The sequence below is a fragment of the Taudactylus pleione genome, unplaced genomic scaffold, assembly GCF_031769625.1.
Source record: "Taudactylus pleione unplaced genomic scaffold, aTauple2 ptg000025l, whole genome shotgun sequence".
Taxonomy (NCBI): domain Eukaryota; kingdom Metazoa; phylum Chordata; class Amphibia; order Anura; family Myobatrachidae; genus Taudactylus; species Taudactylus pleione.
Genome location: NW_028284427.1, coordinates 7,133,839 through 7,149,338, shown reverse-complemented (window position 1 = coordinate 7,149,338; position 15,500 = coordinate 7,133,839). Strand labels below are relative to the sequence as shown.

At 37.3% G+C, this 15,500-nt stretch overlaps 1 protein-coding gene across 1 annotated transcript in view; it reads right to left on the bottom strand.

Annotated features, from left to right (window-relative positions):
* Positions 1 to 4,970, bottom strand: part of FSTL4 (follistatin like 4) — a 1,116,563-nt gene extending 1,111,593 nt beyond the window's left edge. The window contains exon 1 of the mRNA XM_088451183.1: positions 4,893 to 4,970. The gene's annotated coding sequence lies outside the window, so the exon portion shown is untranslated. The remainder of the gene's footprint in view (positions 1 to 4,892) is intronic.
* Positions 4,971 to 15,500: the final 10,530 nt, after the last annotated feature.

Sequence of the window (15,500 nt, the reverse complement as noted above, 5' to 3'; positions counted from 1 at the left end):
ATACTCAGTTCCATGGAGTCACTAGGGAGGCCAAATAACAAAGGATCTGCGTATTAATATGGAGTTGCTTGGTTTTGTGATGGCGTCTGTGGGTGTCTCAATACAAATCCTGGCATCTGCAACATTAGCATATTTTCGCATATCCTCTGTACACATATGCAGCAGCGGCATTTGCGTACAACTCTAATTCAGACCCATTCTCAGCTTCTGCACTACAAGCCTCCAACTGGATGATATACAATTCTACAATAGCTAAAGAATGATAGATTGTATATCCCTTATCTATGCGTTTAATGGTAAATCAGCGCACAGCACTATCTGTATTCTCAACTACATAAAAAACCAGACACAATAATTTTGGCTAGATGTTTAACCGCCTAGCTCAAACAGTTAAATATGCGCTTTCAACATGTCTAATTACAGCCTGCAGTACTTCTGCTGCTGTTTCCTCCAGAGTATACAAATATTTCTGTGTTTTTTTTCTAATCAAGCATGTTTAACTTAAATAGTATCTTGTTTGTTTTATCCTTAAATAAATTATAAAAACTAAAAGCATAGCAGTCACTTTGCCAGCTATTAAAATTATTTCATATACACACTGAAATATAAAAAAAATGTACTGGCCTTTTACATTTAACAACAATGACATAATGTACAGTATGTTAAATAACTGTAAATGTATTTATTCTCAAATATTGTAACTTCTAAAGATTTACATATTTGAAGACTTTACACAAGAAAGCATATGCTTGCATTGTGTTGCACGTTGCCACATATAATGGTCTGTAGCACCTATGTTCTTTTTGTATTGTATAATTATGTGTTTATGTAAGAAATTACTTAATGTTCAGTATTACTACAGAGTTTTCTTGGCTTGTTAATATTTATCCTTCAGTTCAGATTATCCAAACTACAAAGGAAGTTTATTGATTGCACTGGAAGTACTAGGTATTATGGGAGAAAATAAGAAAAGGCAAGGGAGCGATACAACAAATAATTAGAAGATATTTTATTTTAGACGTATCTCCAGTCAAAAATGTTCAGTGTTTTTTTTTCATGACATATATTAAAATATATTGAGTACATTATAGAACAGCCATCTAAGGTTATCACAGCTGATAGTTTTGAAAATATTACATATGCCATCTTGAAAGTGACCAGAATGACCCCAGTTACTTTGCCATGACGGATGACATATTGTGTCAATGAACCTATGGACATATAGTGTTCACTTTTGAAACATCTTACTACTCATCCTGAAATTATTTTTAATATATATTTAAACATCAGCACCTGAAATACTGTTAAACTAGCAAAACATTATTAAAGGAAGAAACTGAGCAACATTTGTTGACATAATAGAATCAATTTTGAAAGTTTTTATTTATACTTTAGATACCCATCCATATGGATATACCTCGAGCGCTTGATTACTCTTGTGACAATATTATTTAATATACCTTATGGAGCATACACACGGTCAGATTTGTCAGATGTGTCAGATGAACGATTGAACGATCTGATGAATGATTTGAACGATTTGAACGATTTGGACTATGAACGATTTTGACTGCATTAAAATGAATGGAATTGTCCAAATCTGACTGCAAACACATCGTTATATCGTTATCTGACCATCGGGAACGTGGATCGTTCATCGTTCAGACATGTCAGAAATGTCAGATTTTCCTTCAGATATGAACGATTGAACGATTTTTTAAATAGTTATCGTTCAGATCTGAAGAAAAATCTGACTGTGTGTATGCACCATAAATCATAGCACCTTTCTAAGTGACAATATACCTTTGTTCTTGCACAACCTATTTATAAAATAACATGTAAATATGCCTTATTTTTCTAATATAACGTACATTATCTTTAGTTATGCTTCAAGAGCCTTCCCTGTTAACAATATATTTTGTGAGCAGTTTTGTCCTGCACTATGCTCAAAATACATTTTGGAAAGTGCATCTTGTGATAACTGCCAAACCCCGAACAGATATTGATCTGCAAACAAACTCTTAACCCACCGTCATTTCTTACAATTGTATCTACTATGTACTCCTCAAATCCAATCTGAAAATACTTTTTAGTAGTCCTGGTGTTACATCAAGAAAAGAGAAAAAAAAACTTTCTACAAATACAAAAAAAACAGCTGCATTCTAACGCATGTTAACTGTTTCATGAATATAAAATAAATGTCTTTTCATGAAGCCATATGGAAGCTCTGCACTACTCCCTGTCATTCTCTGCTTTAATTGGATCTGTTATCCATTTATTTTACCTTTGACAGTTGTGTGCTGTTGTTCCCTTTCTAGTATTTGTAAAGATGATCTGCTTATTTAACACTACAGAGCAATGATCTCTTGAAGTATGACAGCAGAAGAAAAGTTAAAACAATTTCAGTCCTTTATCTGCCTTTCATTAACTTTTTAAAGTTTGAATTGTGTCATTACAAGCAACACAAGGCTGGAGCTAGATACACACTGACAGCGCCACCTAGAGGTAAGTTATAGAATGCAATCTAACAGGAGGAATGTTCAGCACCTTAACAAGCAGACAGCTCCAACAACACGGTTCTGCTGACACTGGGGGAAGGGTTATTCATACTAAAGTCACTTATACAAAGCATGTTTAATGAAAAAAGAAAAAATCAGAGATTCAGTTTGTTATACATTACATATAGTTTTATGTGAAAGCACATAGACATCCTAGACCTATTAAACTTGATTTCAGCTTTTGTCTAACATCACTACTTCACTTTCCAAGAATTGTCTTTTGAAAAGCGATTGGCTATCTTTGTATAATGCAAATCTGACATTATTCACCAGTTTTTGTGGAGTGCAAACTATAGGTTATTTTATTCCTTTATAGATCTTTTCATTGTTGGTGCAGTGTGGACTGTAATATTATGTGCCACATGCCCCCCCCCCCCCAGTTCATATGGAACCCCCACTTTAATATAAGTGTGATCTGATTCACTTAATAAAATGATAAAATTAAAAAAAGATGTTAAGATTTCTTGACTCTGTCATGCTTTAAATAGGAAATTAAATATGGCTCCACTTGTGAAACGTTAGTAATACACAGAGGGGAAGATGTAAGGAAACTATATGACCTGTGTATACCTGTATAGGCAGGAGTAAGTGCAACTCCTGTTTTTTTTCCCTCTGAACAAAACCATAACTAAACAGTAAGCGCAGTTATCCACAATGATCTAGTACTGTACTTGGGCAAGTTATACTTTGCATTATTCTGTTGCCTTAAAAGACAGTACACAGCAATATGAAACATCTGCCTGCTTCATTCAGTGGTATAGTATCGGACACAATTCCATGGTACTCTGACTCCTCTATTTCTATCATTGATCCTGAAAGCACTAGGTTGTCAACATGCTTCATTGAAATACTTAATTGCTAATATATGGCATGTAAAAATGAGAATTTAATGGTGCATGTGATGAATACATCTGGTCACCCACCATGTACTTATTCCTGTTTAACTGCAGAATAAGCATCTAGGATAAATACAAGTCAACTAAGAGGTGGGGATAGGCCAGGGCAATAGCTACTGCATGAAATAAAGTTTGTATAAGGTTATGCTAGCATCCACTCATACCAATGCCATGACATTCTGTGGCCAGTATTGCCAAAAATAAAGTTCAAAATATGAATAATAATAATAATAATAATAATAATAATAATAATAATAATAATAATAATAAAAAGCTTAAAGGAACCATCTGGAACTAAAAAACATTATAACCACTTTCAGTTACTGTAGTAAGCTTACAACTATGTACTAGTGCTTGAAAGTAGATACTATGAGCATAAAACATATGAATCAGTATTTAGGGACCAATGTACATACTCTGAAGAAGGGACCAAAAAGTATAAACACTAGATAAAAAAACATGCACATAAATAATAAAGCATGTGAGTGCAGAATGTAATCGGCATGGTATCCGTGTTAGATAATAAGTAAACATATGCATTTAATCCAATATACTTTATAGGGAATAAATGTGTGTCCCAAATTATTTTATAGGTTTTAGCTATATACAGTTCACACATAGACCCCTATACACACGACTCACTACTATGATGAGATATCTTCCGTCCCAAAAGGATCTATCACAAGTTACGCTGTAACTGAGGATTTCATCATGCTAATGTGTGAAGATAAATGGCCATGTCCTGTAGTCATCCACTTTTTAATAAAAGCAATATTTGCATACCTATGGAGACAAGCCACACTGCACTCACGTAAAGCCTAGCTAACATCCGCAGGTCGCTTTTTTCCCCTTTAATCTGCAATGTTTATTTCACCAGTACAGTACAGTATGTCTCAATGACAGAGAGCACTTATTACTGCTTAGCTTAGTGTAGATGGGAACTTGTAAGACAGCTGCACACACATGCACTCTACGTGGATGGATAACATCTAAAGCTCATCTTGAGAAATGCAAACTGTCAGGGTGACTGGCTGCACCTCTCCCCTTGTACTGCTCCCGCATTGGAAAGCAGAAGAAATCTGAAGCGAAGTGGAGCACACAATAATATGTATTAAGCATAAGGCATTCAGCTGAACCCTGCGGATTCTTTCATTCTGGTCCAGTGAGAGACAGCTGGAGATCTCATTCATGTAATATCAGCCTACTAATGAAGGAGCAGACATCCCCATCGCATCCCTTACCCTGCATTCTTACATCAGCAGCACGCATCCTGCCTTGCATCTGCTGACTGTCACATTCTCATTACAGGCATACTGTACACACATACAGAACTATACAATAACAGTGTAACATGTACACAGCATAACACTGGATATAGTCATTCCTTCCTCTATCGCTTCCCATCCCAGATATAAGAGAGAATTCAAAATGCACTTACCTGTTTTATATCAGAGGACCAAGAAAACAAAATAAAGAGAGTCAGATCTACTTTGTTAAAAAAAAACAAAAAAAAAACAGTACTAATAAAAAAATAATCTCCAAGAGATAGAAGAAAAATCGGGAATGTTTGGTGAAATACTGTAGATTATTTATTTATCTCAAAAGATCTGAGTGTGGCTAGAAAAGAAATCTCACTAAAGGGCTCAGTCACAATCCAAAGCATAAGAGTCTGTAAGTGCTATTCGCTGCTGCCTGCCCTATTTCTGCTGTCAGGATCTCAGTTCCCAACGTCACAGTGCAATCTGCATATTCCACCCAATAGCTGCTGTTACCTGTGTGTGTGCTGAGAGCAGCCTCAGGATGAGCACAAGGAGGATGCTGAGAACTAAGGGCTGGATGTATTCATAGTAGAGGAGCCTGAGATCCCGTCTCATCATGCTATTGCTGGAGAAGGGGGCAGGCTGGATGACAGCTTATGTGTAATGCAGTATCTAAAGCGTGCTTTTGGGTAGACTATTGCATTTTATTGTACACTAGTTATATTATACTCATCTCTAACCATGTATTGGTTTAATAATTGTACATAGTCTGCATTATTGGTGCATATTCTGCATTTATGGTGCATAATCTGAATTTATGGCGCATATTCTGTATTTATGGCACATATTCTGTATTTATGGCACATATTCTGGATTTGTATTATTGTTATTCAAAATAAATGACCTGACATTAAAGGTGAGTTTGTAAGACAGATCAATGAGACAGACACAGAAGCATTTTAAAAGATCTTACCATGTATGTTACTAGAGACAATACATATGAACTATAGGTTATATTGTTTTCCATGACTGCTGGCAGAAATACAGTGCTCTTTTTTTTACCATGTTGAGATTTGCTACTTTCAATTAAGGTCAAGTATCAGCATCAAATAATACTTTAAAAATAGACAGTAAAATGTACGGTTATAAGTTGAATCTATGTCACCCCTCTTTATATCACCCACTTTGCTATAAATGCCAGTTTAGCGTGTGTTCTAAGCTTGGCGGTTTAAAAAAGGGACACATGTAATTACATTTTGTAGCTTTCATTATTCATTAACATGTAATTGCATAGTGCCAACAAATTCCATTGTGCTTTACAAATTGTCATGTTACAGTTGTGTCCTCATACACTAATGCTTTTTGCACTATATAGCTCAAAAAGCATGGTGTGACTTAGCGTGCGTACACACAGTACGATATCTGTGAACGATATGAACGATAACAATGTCGTTCAATGATAAGTCATTCATATCGGTCATTTTTATGCAGTGAACGACCAACGAAGGACCATGGATGCGTGTTCCCGCATGGCCGATAACGATATCTATGGTCATCTGTACAGTACATGCAGGCCAACTTGGACGATTTCAACAAGAATTGCGTGTTCAGAGATGTGGCTGGATGACTTCACTGAAAGATATCTATCATAGGTATCTTTCAGTGTGTACACCTAATATTGTTTGTCCTGCACTACAGAAAAGTTCAAGGGAAATCATTCAGTGATATCGTTGGTTGTGCAGATCGTACCGTGTGCTTCCAGCTTTAGATGCTCCGCCATGGGTAGCGATCCATGGATCTTTGTACTTTTTTCCAAACTTTACATCTTATTCACACAGTAGCTGCATCCACAGTCACTTACAGTATATTGTAGTAGGCACTTAGGATCATTGTCAGACTGGGGCATGAAGAGAGGGAGAATCAGGGGCGTTTTAAGAGAGGAGGGGGCCCATGTGCAGACTCAATGCGGGCCCCCTCCTCTTTTGTGCGGTGCTGTGGTGGGTGGTGCAGCACTTAGTGCCAGAATCTACTGCGCATGTGCGGGTCTCCGGGAAAATGCCACCTGCGCCGTTTTCCTGTGGACAGTAGTACTGCGCATGCACACAGTCACTGGGAAAATGGCCGCCTCCACTTTCATAGTGATTTTTGTTGCTCTGCAGTACCGGCCCGCTGCTGTGGAGCAGCACACTGGTGACTACGGACAGGTAAGTATAAAACTATATGGGTGCAGGGTGTGCGGTGTGGGCCCCCCTGGACCCAGGGGCCCATCAGCAGCGCACACCTTGCACCCATTATAGATATGCCCCTGGGGAGAATGCAATGGTAGGGGCCAACTGAAGGGAGGTGGTGCACTGCTGAAGAGGTGTGGCCATCTGATTGAGGGGGTGTGGCTTGACAACACATGAGCAGAAGGATTAATATTTTTGTTGTAAAGGAATTAGTATATAAAATTACAGATTAAGCACAATGATGTGTGGTGCAATGCATGGTGCAGCTTACTGATCTCAGTCCCCCATCTTTTGCTTTTTTACCCAGGATAGCGCCTGCATCGCACACAGTAGAAGCATGTAATGCCAGTATCAGTGTCAAGGTTACCCATGCATTGTACTTTTGTCACACTAGTGATGTGACTAAGCCACATATTTTGTACAAGAGTGTGTGCAGGACGCATGGCACGGCTTAGTTGCAAAGTCTGTGGTGCACCAAATGGAACTATTTGGCAGGATTTGAGGCTTAGTGTATGTGGACAGATCTGTCATTGTCTAGCATCTCATGCACATTATGGGGCTAACTGTGAGCCGCATGCTTCTGCTTTAGCCTCTTTTGCTGCAGTCGTGTCTGCAACTTTAATGCTAGTAAAAGCCCTGCTCCTGGTGTACAAGTGTGCACCTTATTGTGCAAGGACTCAGACGCTCACTTTATATGTTTTTTACACAACAATTGTCCCATGCTAGGTGCACATTCTCCATTAGAGTCTCTAATGTAAGTGATTAAGCATTGGAGTTTGCAACCAGTTATGGGACATGCCTGCGACACTCTCATAACACGCCCATACGACAGGGCAACTCCGTGCATCTGAGTAGCCATTTCCTGGTATGCCCAGGAACTCCCCAATACATTTCTGAGGCCATGCATCTCAATGGCGCATGTGTAGTTCAAAGACATCTATCATTTGCGCAAATATTGGCAGTGTGTCCAACACAGAATAAGGCCCTATAAGGTTAGTATCCAGTGGTGTGTCTATACTGGGTGGAGGGGGTCCTACACCGCACACCCTGCACCCATTTCTTCAATACTTACCTCTGAGGAGTCAGGCATCGGCAGTAGCAGCACTGTACAAATCACCAGCAAAATGGTGCAGTTCGGAAATACCTGGGAAAATGGCTGCCGTGACATTTCCCTGGTGACCTGCGCATGTGTGCAGAACCCACCATGTAGAGAGGAGGGGGCCCTGTACAGAGATTGCATATGGGCCCACTCCTCTCTTAATACGCCCCTGTTAGTATCATTATGAACTGCAACATAGGGTGTGAAGAGCATTTATGAGCAAATGTATTTATTTGTCTACAGTTCTAATCTAGAAGTAATGAAATGGACAACTGTAATTACTTTTCATTGCTGTCCCCTCATTTATAATATTTAGTTACTACAGTAGTAAAGGGGACCATATGTTGCTCTGTCCCACCCTGCCCTCCACTCTATCCCCCCCCGTTGCTCTGTAACTCCTGCCGCACACTCAGTCATGTGCCCCCCCAATGCTCTGTAACACCACCCCATGCTCAATCTAGCATCCCCCACTCTTCCGTCCCTATACTTACCGCATTCCTGGTGGCACGTTCCTTCTGACTCCTGTTAGGCTAAGGTCTGTCAAATCTCCCTGGCAGTGGGAGCTGTTGGGGTATGTTGGAGACAAGACAAACCTTACACAAATATTATATAGATTGACATTTATAAATCTAGTGCCAGCAAATTCCACTCCACCTTTGTCATATGTTAATGATGAAGACATTTCATGCACATTATACTGTAAGATTAGTATCATTTATGAACTGAAACATATCACAACGTGTGGAGTATCATTTATGAGCAAAAACATTTATTTGACCTGCACAAATAAACATGTGCAGGACCATCTACAGCCACCTCTGTGCAAATGCATGGCTTGCTATAATATCTCTGTGAATGCCAGCAAATATAGAAATGTAACTTTTCTATCATTCTGGTGTTTGTACTTCCAATCTTTGGAAATCAAAAAATCCTTGTATGGTGCTCCTAGTGGGTAACAGCAGCTGCTGTCAATCAGAGACTGCAGGCACTTTACAAATACAGTAAAAAGTAAAAGAAAGTGCATATAATTGTATTTGCACTTGGTAAAATAGTTAAATGTGCAGAATAATTTAAAATGTATACTTATTTTATTTGTACTCAATTTAAACCATTGATATTTTATATATACTCTCCCCAAGTGTAAGTACACCTATGGACAGGATTCTGACATGGAGCTCATTATAAGGCTACAAACAGCGAGTTGTAGCAAATTATGCATGTGCATAAGCAAACGTAGGCATTTTTGTGTATCTCTGGCTGGATCTCTCTTTGCGTAAATTGAGCATTTCCGGACAGCAGCTGGGCAGCAACACTTCTGTCACAGGCAAGGGGGAGTGTCATGGTAGTGTCTTACACACGTAGCAATACTTCTGTGCTATTCTGGGGCACGTGTACAGGGAGGAGAAGCCGGTTTCCTGTGCAAGTGCAGATACTAATGATGCTGGTTGTGGCTGTGGGCGGAAAAATAGTGGGTGTTGCGGCTTCAGGCTTGAAGTCATACACAGCCTTGCATTAGCCCTACTGATGCTCTGTTTAGCATAAAATAGTAAATCAGGCTTCCTGCAAATACAGCCACTCTGTGTTCAACCCAGTATCAGGCCCTATATGTGCTGACTTCACTTTTTCTATACCCATTTTTTTGGACCTCTTTTTGTGAGAGTAAACATATTGTAGAACCACCTGTTAAACTCACACCACCATACTAAACATACTGAAGTATCCAATTCTGCCAAAATTAGGTTTGTTGGCAATAATTGCTATGAATGGCAAACTAAAAAACATATGCAAAAACATTGTCTGATCGGAATCAGTATGATTTACCAACAGCGGCAGCACGGCAAGGGATAAAATCCAGATCGTAAATTAAGGTAGGTATCACTATTCTTTCTAACCCCTCTAACCCTAACCTCCCCCCCAAGTGCCTGACCCTAAACCCCCTTTTTGTGCCTAAACCTAACCCCCCTTCCCCGCAGCCTAACCCTAAGTCTCCCGGGGGGGTGCCTAACCCTAACCTCCCCCCAGGGATGCCTAACCCTAGCCCCCCCTTCACCTAGCCTAACCCTAACCCTCCCAGGGGGGTGCCTAACCCTAAGACCCCCCATCGGGAGCCCCTAACTTAAGCCCCACTCCCCTGCGGCTGTCCGTGCCCGACAAGACAGATGAGACACAAGACAAATAAGGCAATTGTATCAATATCTGACACTTTATCAATTGCAATGGGGTTCTTGTATTACCTAGAATGTGAAAGTAATATTAAATATATTGGTATGACAACAAGAGTACTAAAACAATGGGCCAAATATAATAGGGTGAGAGTTTAGAAAAGTGAGAGTTTCTGACACTTTTTAAACTTTGCCAATGTAATAGAGTCCAAAAACAAAGTAACAGAGCGAACTTGCATTTTTTTTTTAGACTTAAAAAACTCTCACGATTTAAAATCTCATTCAGATGTTTTCCCATTTTGAAGATAAACTCAACCAATGTGAGAGTTTACAGCTAAACTCACATTTTCTAAACTCTCACCCTATTACATTTGGCCCAATGTGTCTTAGAACACATTGGATACATTAGGACTGCCAAGTCTGACCTTTCCACAATGTGAAATCCAACCCGCTCATCATATATATATATATATATATATATATATATATGTATATGTATATATATATATATTAGTGCAAATAAAAATAACCTATTGACAATTGATCAGACTATTTTAAAGGAGAGTATTGACTGTAGATATAATCAATAAATGCATATAAAAACAACCTATTGGTACAATTATTGGAAAATTAACCATTAGTTAAATATAAAATGAATAAAAATTAATATAAAAACTACTTTAGTTCAAAATCCATATTAAGACCATGTGGTACCAAGGAGTTCAATATATACTGTATATCCACTTCTTTTCATTCTGCATTAACTTTTTGTCTATATTCTTGGATTTCAAATTCTCTTTGAATTGTTGTATACCATAATATCTTTTAATCTGCCTTTCATATTTATTATGTTGATCCTTAAAGTGCTCAGAGAATGGATGCATTGAAAGGCCTTTTCTAATATTATAAATATGTTTGGGCATCTTAAATTTCAGATTCCTAATTGTTTTTAGCCACATAAATGTACCCACATTTACTCTCTAATATATAAATTACATTCCGTTAGTGGCAAGTAATAATTTCATTTATTTTATACTTCTTTCCTTTACTTCAAACTCTGCTGTTTTTGTAGTGGTATCTAATGAAATAATAGAGCGCCACATCAGACAGGTTCCACATGGCGTAAACCTTGGTTTGATTGCTGCTTATCTTTCCCTGTGGTAATGCACTATGTACTAATGTATCTTTTAAAGTGGGCAATTTCTTATATATGATAGTTGGCTTTGAAGGGAGATGCTCACTTCATACTGGGTCTTTTACTAATAACCTCCAATTTTTTTTAATGTTCTCTAGACCTTTATGGTGAGCACCATATCTGGTCATAAACTCCTATTCAAATCTTCAGTACCTTTTCCATTTTGTTTTACGAGTTCTGCACTACTATTTCCTTCACTCTTACATTAGCCTTTTCAAAGGTTTCACATGGGTATCCTTTGTTGAGAAATCTTATACTGATCTCCTTAATTTCTGTCTGTAGCCATGTATCATCAGTACAATATCTCTTGAGCCTTTTAAATTGGCCTAGTGGTATGTTTTCTAGCCATCTTTTGTGATGTTCACTGGAAATATAAATATATGAATTGGAATCTGTGGATTTTTTAAAAATGTGAATGCATACTTTTTCCTTCTTTAGTGTAAAGGACAATATCTGTAAATGACAACTGTTTTATTAATATTGATAGGTAATTTGATAATCATTTAATTCTTGTTCAAATATTCACAAAAGGTGCTAAGGGAATCCTCATTTTTACGGCAAATAAAAAAATATTGTCAATAAAATGATACCTGGACACCAGGTTTATCCCCTCCTGCCTTATATTTTCTTAACAGGCCATGAATAAGTTGGTATAGCTGGGAGCAAAACTGGTGTCCATTGTTGTCCCTAATATTTGCAGATGAAAGCTCCCATTAAAATAAAAATAATTGTTTTGCAAGATAAAAGATATAGATTTAATAATGAGATCCTTTAGATCCTCAGAAAAATCACTTTGATCAAGGAAAAAGTAGATTGCTAACTGGCCTATTTCCCAAGTTATAATAGTATACAGACTATTTACATCTGCAGTTACTAAATGACATTCATCATCCCACTTAAAATGTTTTATTTTACGTATGGTATCTGATGTGTCCTTCAGTATTCTTTACACCCAGTGGTTGTAAATAATGGTTGACTACTGCAGATAAAATGGACTTGATGCTGTTAGTGCTGGATATGGTAGGCCTTCATGGGGGGTGGGTGGGTTTCATATGCACATTGGGGAATACATACATGGTTGGAACTGTAGAACCAACTATGATAATAAAGTCTTTGGACAATGGCCCTTTCTCATGGGCTCTATTACTCATTTCTGTATTTTCATTTATTAACAGTTGGGTCTCCTGTGAGTATTTTTTATATGTGGAATGATAATTTAATTGCCTATCAATTTCTTTGACATAGTCTTCTTTATTCATTACCACCACACCACCCCCATAGTCTGCCGGCTTGATGATTAAATTATCCATTTTTTTTATTTATTCAAGACCAGTTCTTCTTTTTTTGTTAGGTTTATTTATTTATTTTTATATGCATCAATTTTTTGGAAATTATAGTATTAAAACAGTCTATACAATTGCATTTATATGTTTAGGGTAGAATTTCAATCATGGTTTAAAGGTTGCTCTATCTCCTTAGAAAGAAAACATTTCCTTACACTTAGTTTTTTTTTAAGTTAATATACATACTGTATCAAATGGATATGCTGTGGGTGCAAATATGAACCCATTCTGAAGTACCTTAAGTTCCTTTTCTGACACTTGATGAGAGCTGAGATTAAATACTTTACCCAAATATTTTTCTATATCCCTTTCTTTTTTTTTTTCATTATTTTTCCTGTAGGTTTTTATTCTTACTTTCTCTTTGTTTTAAACATCTATGTTCTATATTCCCTTTCCTTTTTGCCCCTACTAGTTTTTTTTTTTACATCTTTTTACAAGTTCTATATCCGTTTTGGGGTCCAATGATCCCATTTTAAAAAAGAGGAGGAGCTAGATGGTATTTCCTTTCCTCTCTCCTTAATGGTGAGAAGGTTTCCTTAAATAAATATCCAAATTTCAGTCTTGAGGTATATATTGAAATTTATGAATCCTCTCCTGAGGTCTAAAGGTCAATTGATTATTGCCCTCTGTAAGTTCCTATTTCGATGTTTCCAGGGTTCCTCCCTGTTAAAATATCTGTTAAAAACTTCTCTTTTTTAAAACAAAAACTAAAATTCTGATAATGTTGGTTGGGCAATTTACGTGAAACTTTTCTCTCCTTTTTCTCATAATGTGATTTCTTATGTTCCAAATGGTTATTTTGATTGTGTTTCACTGATTTTAATCTTAGTGAACTGGTATCACTAACTACTGGGTTTTCTTGTAACTTAAAAAGGTCAGTATCACTTTGATACCTGTTTATTTTCAAATCCCATGTGTTGTTTTCTAACTTTATTAGGATGTTTTTTCTCTTTGGTTTTTACATCCTCCAGATCCATAAATGGTTCACAAAGAATTTTTGTAGTATCAATCTCTTGATTTAAATCTTTAAGATTAATTATTCTCTCCTTAAGATCAGTTCAATTAATGCGAAAGAGCATGTTTTTACGATAGTCCTCCACTCTTTCTTAAAACTCTACCTTGCTATATTAAATGAGGGAGCTATGATTAACTGTAACCCTTTTGGGATCAGGTGGTTGGCTTGGTAATGTTCTAACACAACAACCTCCCACGAGATCCTGTTTTCTTTGAGTATACATTTTTCCAATTTATTCAAAACAGAACATAAGTCTTCATCACTAACATTTGGATCTTGTGAATTGTTAGAAAAAAGGGTATCTCTAATCACATAATTTCCAGTTTCTCAATAAGAAAACATCTCAGCTGCAGTAAGATAATTTATTAGTATTTAAAAATGACTTTAAAGGGAAAAAAAATAAATAGACTTTGACTGCACAAAAATAGAATTAGCAGCCTGTGTTTAAACAAAGGGAGAAGCACCCTACTCCCTATTAAGACATGAAGTATCACAACAGATGAAAACACAATTGATACATATCTATTTAAAGATATTCAGTAGATCCATATTGTAAAACTGAACCAAATTGTTACACTTTAATTAACCAGCTATGTCTGAAATGTCTCTAACAAGTTCTCAAAAAATGCTAAAAATGGTGTTTGATTATATAGAGAGGGTGAAATACATATATTCCTCCCAGACTGTTATATTATATTGAATAAAACCAGAGAGTCACCCTAGAAGAGTGTTTCTCAAAACCAGTCCTCATGGAGTCCTAAATGTGCATGTTTTCTACATCATATAGCTGGAGCACTAATTGTGTTAATTGACTAACACAATAAAATCTACAGGTGGTACTAAGTAAGTAAGCTGCCCACACACATAGCGATTTTTTCCCCCCGATCTGGCCAATTCTGACACATTGGAAAGACAGATCAGGTAAAAGATGCCCAAATTGTGAGTCCCCACTCATGATCACGATGCGATTAACCGCAAGTCGCACATCACATCTTCAGATCTGCCATGCAGTGCGGCAGATCTGACAATCTAGGACACAATGCACTATAAAAAAGTCTGGCTGCAGGAGATCAAATAAAGATTGGAGAGCATATCGTGTGCTGATCGTGAGCTGAGCTGCCGGGGAGAATTTTAAGGGAAATTGGACACATCGTCGGATTGTAAGTATATTGGTATGTGTGTGGACACCCTATAGGGTTGTTGATATGTGTATTCTATTTGGATGGTAGTAAGCAGAGTAAATAGTATACACTAGTGGAATCCCAGATGCAACAGACAGCTTAAGACTTAACCAGAATTTAGTGCAGCTGTACTCACAGTCTACTGTACATACACTTGGTATCTGGATGGAGCAGAGCTTGAGTGGAATATACTGTACAAGGATATGTACATAGGCAGTGCACCCAAAAACTCCTAGATGTTTAACACCTGGTTTTCTTCCAGACCACACATTTATTGGTGGTTTGTATTTTAAGGCAACTGTGTGAGCCCAATTCTTCAGATAGACAGCTGTAGACACTGCTCTGCCCAAAATTGCTTGTTTAGGTCTGTATCCTTTAGAATAAATCTGTCTCCACTAATATATGATTTGCATGCTCACTTACACCATTCTGTTATGGATTGTTCCTCTAACACTTCCGGTCCTGATAATCTTCTTGTCTGGAATTCCTCACCATCTCAGAAAGAGAAAAGAGAGGATGAAATAATCTATTATGTTCACATATCCTTCTAGAATATTCAATTTA